This window comes from Notolepis coatsorum (assembly GCF_963971535.1).
Source record: "Notolepis coatsorum genome assembly, contig: SCAFFOLD_211, whole genome shotgun sequence".
Taxonomy (NCBI): Eukaryota; Metazoa; Chordata; class Actinopteri; order Aulopiformes; family Paralepididae; genus Notolepis; species Notolepis coatsorum.
Window position 1 is genome coordinate 312,944 of NW_028171919.1, and position 7,266 is coordinate 320,209.

Sequence of the window (7,266 nt, forward strand, 5' to 3'; positions counted from 1 at the left end):
TTAGACGTCAGCGGTTATTATTTAAGGATCAAACGCCCAAATCAAATTAGCGAGAGCTTATTATAAATTCTGCGCTTAAAGAGCCCTAACAAGATGTTGAAACGCATTGTGTCTTTGGTCCTTATCTCTGGTGGAATGCAGATAATCCTAATAAATTAATACAGCTTCACACAGAGAAACATGAAGGCTGCCAGTAAATCCTGAATCTATTATATTTTGAGAGTCCTGGCAACAGCTGAGCTGGGCGAGGTTCAAAATATTTGATTTGAATTCAACAGCAGATCAAAGCAGAGGAAATCCTAGCGAGCGGCGCGAGGCTACATATTTACTTCCCTCTTAACATGAATAAATGTATTTATGAAAGAAAACAATGTCCCTAGTCTTCCATCCAAATCTCTCCATAAGTCTGGCACTCTAATAAACTTGGTCAAGAGTAGTGACTATAGCGACTAACAATGGATCAACTTTAGTTTGGGGATGTTTTCTGTACTGTATTAGGTCAAAGTGTGATACATTCGGTTGAGATAAGATAAGATAAGATATACTTGGGGAGATTCGGGCGTCCTTGGGCCTGGGGAGGTACAGGTATGGGCAGGGTAATAGCAGGAAGACATAAGAAAGATAAACAGTGTAAACAAAGGGGTCTGTATGCCCTATCGGTTATATTATACGTTACAACAAATATAGGCAATAGAAAATGTATCTTTAATCTAAATATATACTATGAGTAGGAGTACAAGTAAACAGTATACACAAGGTGCAGTATACCCTAACTGGCATGATTATGGCATACGTTGTTGTAGTCTGTGCATGTTTTTTTTTTTATTATCTTTTCCCCCCCTTCTTTTTCCGTTTTTCTCCCCTCCCAATGTTAGTCGTTATGCCAATTCCCAATCCCCTTCCTGGTCGCTGCGCACTCTACCCCCTACCGTCGGTCCAGGAGGGCGGAGACTATCACATATTTCCTCCGACACATGTGTACCCAGCCCACCGCTTCTTTTCACCTGGCAGCGCGGACTCTCACTGGGGGAGTGTAACGTGTGGAAGGTCACACTACATTTACATTTACATTTACATTTAGTCATTTAGCTGACGCTTTTATCCAAAGCGACTTACAAGTTCTGTACGACAAGACAGCAAGAAGGGTACAACTCTATCAGCTGAGTAACAATGTTCATCAAGTGTTGCGTGTTACAGTGTAGGTTAGTTTATTAGGACAAGTGCATGACAGTAAGGTTAGTCAGGGTTAGATTTTTTTTTTTTTTTTATCATTTTATCATTTCACTACCCCCCCCTGATCCTTTCCTCGCTGTGCAGGCACCCCGACCGAACTGTAGGAGTCGCTGTTTACAACGACCAGGACCCACCCTCGCCGGGTTTCCCACCCTCTAACACTGCCAATTGTGTCAGTATGGACGGTCGGCCAAGCCGGAGGCACCACAGCTGTCTCTGTGGTGGTAGACAGACGCTTAGTCCGCTGCGCTACCCGGCCGCCCTCATGTTTTGGTGGTTAAGAGTCAGACACACTTAGTGGTCAGACATGCCTAACAGTTCTCGTGTTCACCAGCCGTCAGTTCTCCAGCTGCTGGCAGCAGTCCGTGCCCACGGTTGTGGAGCCTGATGGCCGCTGGCACGAAGGACTGGCCGAGGCCGCTAGTGGAGTGTCTGGGGGGGTATGAGTGTGTGGCTGAACGTGCTCCTCATCTTGGCTATAGCTCCTCATGGAGGGGGTGGGAGGTGTTCTCCAGGATAGCAGCGCCAGCTTCCTTTCTCATCCTCCTCTCTGCCACCACCTCTAGTTTGACCAGCTGGACTCCCACCATGGACGGAGCTAGCCTTCCTCACCAGCTTGTTCAGTTTGCTGGTGTCCCTCGAGTTGATGTAGGCCCCCCCCCCCCCCCCCCCCCACAACAGCAAAGAAGAGGACGCTGGCTACTACAGACTGGTAAAGCGACTGCAGCAGTCTGTTGCACACGTTGAAGGACCGGAGTCTCCTCAGGAAGAACAGCCTGCTCTGTCCCTTCCTGTAGAGGGCCTCTGTGTTGTCCGACCAGTCTAATGGGTGGTTCAGGTGTGCCCCAAGGAACTTGTATGTCTGTTGGCCAATATAGGCTATAGGTATAGCAGGGGAACCACCCATTTTAAGAATTCCCGTATGTTCTTCCTGAGCCCCAGGAAGAACATGTACGTATTAGTGAACACACACCACTCTCTCCTAAAGCTATACAGTGTAGGGCAGTTGTAGACAGTGAAAGCAGTAGGTAGGTACAGTATACATTGAGTATATACAGTAGGCAACAGAGTTCAAAGTTCGTACAGTATGGGTGACAGAGCTTAGGGTGTAGGCAGTGGAGTTCACGGAGTCCAAGACACTCTGGCCATAAGAACACACGTCTTGTTCCAGGTCTTCACTAAGCGTGTAGGAGGTCATCCATGGACTAGATCGGTGCTTCTCAACCTGGGGGACGCAACACTATTATTTATGTTTAGGGCAAAAAGCTAGTCGCTGCCAGTTTACATGTAGTTTGTATGTAGTTTGTATGTAGTTCAGAAAGTGGGGATAGCAGGAGGACATTAGATTTTAAACATCAGTTTCCACTCAGAAGCAGATGTATCCTTCAGAGATAGGAATAAAAATGTGGAATTCTCTCCAATGACCTAAGGGATGTAAAAATATTTATCAATTTAAAAAATGTTATAAGATGAAAATAATTAGACAATATGAAGACTACGAAAATGATTAGACTCTGGAGTTATCTTTTGCTTATCTTTTGCTTTTCTACATGTTGGATTGTTCATTTGTTGCTCGTTTTTGTTCTAGTTGTTTTGTTTTGGATTTGTTTAAATTTGCACTTTAGTGCAAGGAATGGTTGTATGCACCGACCATCACATTTACTTTATTTAATTGGATAGGCAGGGGGCAGGTATTAATAAGAATTTATTCTTCTTCCTGCTCCTTTTCGCTTATGGGTGTATTTGATTATAATAACTAAATGAATTATAGGAATTTGTAATGTACTGTAATACACTACCATGTGCGAAACAAAATCAAATGAAATTTAATTCTGGGAGGTCAAACACATACAATAATTCATCAACAATAATTGTTGGTATAGATGCTCTTTTTTTTCCTTTAGTGAAATAGTAAATATATATGAAGTCTAAAGCTCCTCCTCCTATCATTAATCAAGATAAATAGTCTGAAAAGTGGAGATAAAAATACCCTTAGCTATACGCCTTTGCTGCCAGAAATGTACCCCTCCTGCTGACAATTTGGACATCAGGATGCTCAACGACAATAACACTATGTAACAACCCATCATCTACACTCACAGCACACACATCCACACGCACACACTCACTTTAAACAAACAACTCACTGTAGCACCCACTCTACTCACTTTAGACACTTTAACACACTTTATATTTATATTTATTGGTAAAGAGATTTGCACTACAACTCATACCTCATTGCACCTTACCCTAAGTTGTACCTCATCCCATTTCTGCATTGTACTGTATATTGTATTGTAACTCAGTTAAAAAAAATTCTACTCTGTATTGTATATTGTATACTTTTGTTTTGAACACTTTTGTTTACACTTGTTACGTACTTTTGACTTGTATTTTTTACTTATCTATTTTATTTGTATCTAGCACACTCTCAGGAGCAGAACAGGAAAAAGCATTTCATATAAAAGTATTCTGTATTTTTGTATGACAACTAATAAAGAAACTTGAAACTTGAAACCTAAGTCGCTTTGGGTAAAAGCGTCAGCTAAATGACTACATGTAAATGTAAATGTTGTAATATTCGTTCTTTCCTGGTGTTTTAGGATATAGTTTAAGCTTAGTTTCACGGTACGATCCATTACACAATACTGATTATGCCTCAATAATATAATCCACTGAAATACTCAAATCGGTTGAGCTATAGAGTTAGTCTCCCTGTGAGAACTCTTCAACGGCACTGGGGTACAACAGTAGGCGTCAAAGGAGACTGAGAATAGTGTGAAGGTGAAAACAAAGTAGATCTGTACAACAGCATGATGGTCTTGTAAGGTGAAGCTGACCTGTTTGTACCTCTAGAAATCTGTACAATTGGGTTTCCCACCACATGCAGCAATAATGTAGCAGGACTTCTTTAAATCCAGTGGGGCGACACGACAGTGGCTCAGGAGGTAGAGCTGGTCGTCTGGTAATCAAAAGGTTTGGATAAAAGCGTCAGCTAAATGACTAAAATGTAAATGTAATATTCTTTGTGTCAAAGTTCACTGTTCTATATCTACACTCAACCATGTGGGGGTCACAAACAGGCACCCCATTTACTCTATAGAAGCGCCGAACTATAGAGTAAAATCCTCTGAAACGGCGACGACGAGGACAGAGTCATCTGTAGATAACGTCCTTTTTTTATTAGTCGCAAAAAACGACGTCCTTTATGCGAACCGAGTCACTCGCTGTAAGAAATCACCGCGACGTCGGCATAGACAGATGTCTGTAGCGTTTTTTATTCTATCTGTTAATAATGTTATGTCTCTCTTCAATTCAATAAGCCTAGACTCTCTGAAAATACTTGAAGTGAGTACGATGGCTTTATGGTCTAATTAAGCATCGAGGCTTTCAGTGCCGTTGGGAGGGTTTAAAGCCGGTATGTTCCCTGGGATCTGACATATCCGATGGCCCGAGAGCAGCGGCTGCCTTGCCTTTTCAGCTCCCTTGCCACCTTTACAAAGTGTTCACAGTATTCAACCTCTACCTAGTAAGTAACTAAGTAAGTACGTTTTATTTCTAAAGCACTTTTTTTTTAATATTCACTTTTTTCTCCTCCTGTTTTTTCTGTGTTTTTTCTCCCATCCCAATTTAGTCGTTATGCCAATTCCCCGCTCCCATTCCTGGTCGTTGCTCGCATGTGCCCCCCACCGGTCGGTCTAGGGAGCCCTGAAGTCTATCACATGCTTCCTCCGACACATAGGAGACAGCCAGCAGCCGAAGGCAACGCCGACAGCTGGAGTCGAACCCGGTGTCTCTTGCGTTGGTGACGAGCACAATGTCCGCTGCGCCACCCAGCCTCCCCATTTCTAAAGCACATTTAAAACAACTGTAGTCGCACCAAAGTGCTGTACATATAAATGACACTACAATAAAACACAGTAAAAAACATAGTATTATGTTATCATTGGCTGTAGGAATGCCCGTTGTCTTGTCAAGGTAACATAATGAGGAGACGGTAGCCAAAGTAACCAACAAAAGATATTTAATTAATAATTACCATGGTTTTTGTAATCAGGAAATAACATAAAATAATGACAAACAAAACACAGAACTGTACAAACCGGATCAGCATCTCACACAGGGAAGAACAGGACAGTTATACACGAGGGGATGACGAGACAAGACACACCTGGGTTGATTACAAATGGATACACCTGGGAGGGAAAACGATAAGGACTACAAGACCAGAACAGGGAACTACAACCAGACATAACACATCACACACTGGGAACACCTGATCAGGGTACAGACAAACCCCCACACGTAACACATGGGAAAGAAAGCAATACAAATACGACAATAGCTAAAAAGGCCTGCTGGGTAAAACAGGTAGGTTTCTAACCTGGATTTAAAGGCAGACAGAGAGTAGAAACACTTCACTTGTTGTTGTTCGTTATGGCGCTGTGACGCATCGTATGGAGACATCAAATAAATAAATGGTAAACGGTGCATTTTACATTACATTACATTTACATTTAGTCATTTAGCTGAACGCTTTTATCCAAAGCGATTTACAAGTTCTGTACGACAAGTCATCAGGAAGAGGGCACAACTCTATCAGCTGAGCAACAATGTTCATCAGAGTGTTGAGTGCTACAGGTTATATTATACGTTACAATAAATATAGGCAATACTTTTTTTTTTATCTGATTATATACTATGAGTAAGAGTAAAAGTAAACAGTATACACACAAGGTATCCCATTTCCAATGCATGTAGGAAAACAATTAATCGTTGGCTTCATGAAAACAAAATAGGATAAAAGGGATTATTTATATAACCAAAGCGCTTTAAAATGTGTTCCTCACATTTTACACATTCACTCACCGACGGCGGAGGCGACCATGCAAGGTGCCAACCTGCTCATCGGGAGCAGTTAGGGGTTAAGTGTCTTGCTCAAGGACACTTGGACACGCTGCCCAGGAGGAGCGGGAATCAAACCGGGAACCTCTGGATTACCAGACGACTGCCCTATACCTCCGGAGCCACTATCGCCCCTTCGGGCCGACATCTTATAAAAGCCACAATCCAGGATTTTCTCTTTGACCATATCGATGTGGGGTGGTGCATTCTTTCTTACGGTATATTCACACATACTGTACATTCTCAATGAGTTTGTTCTGTAGATGGAAAATCAGCTTTTTGGGGGGACTTTGGAAACTATAGTGAAGCTGACATTAAGTATGTTTTACTCCATTACATACAAACACCACCAACATAAACAAACCTTTTGTGCAGCGACAGTGGCTCAGGAGGTAGAGCGGTCGTCTGGTAATCTGAAGGTTCCCGTTTCAATTTTATTGGAAGCCTGTAGATGTTAATTTGAAAAGAAAGGAGTGTCATAGATGCAAAGCATTCTGGCATAGATTGAGCTGGTTTTACACAAAGTACCACGAGCCACCACTAGGGGCAGAGTGGCAAAGTGTGAGTGAATGACTGATTGAATGAATGAATGAATGAATGAATGAATAAATGAATGAATGAATGAATGAATGAATGAATGAATGAATGAATGAATGAATGAATGAATGAATGAATGAATGAATGAGTGAATGAGTGAGTGAATGAGCAATGCCTCGTCTCCACCAGCTAGCGGTTAGCCGTGCTGTGGCCTGTCGTCTGGCACACAGTCTCCATTGTCTTTAGAACCGGGACAAACCTGGCTGGACCCCAGCTGAGACAGACACCTTTCACAACGTGGCCAGACCTGAGCCAAAGCCAGCTGGCCTGGGACTGTTATATCATTGTGGTTTTAGCTTTGTGTACCACAGTCGGTAGTGTGAATCTTTATATATCTTATATATATATTTATCTATACAACAGGTAGGTCCGACCACACATTGTGATTGGTCGAGAGCGTTCTAAGCCGTGAGTATATTCATGATACACTCACGGTTAAATCACCATGAATATATATATATATACCACTGCGCTGGCTTTAGAATGTTGTAGAAAGTTTCAACTGCCAACTGCCTGGTTGATAGCCTAGTA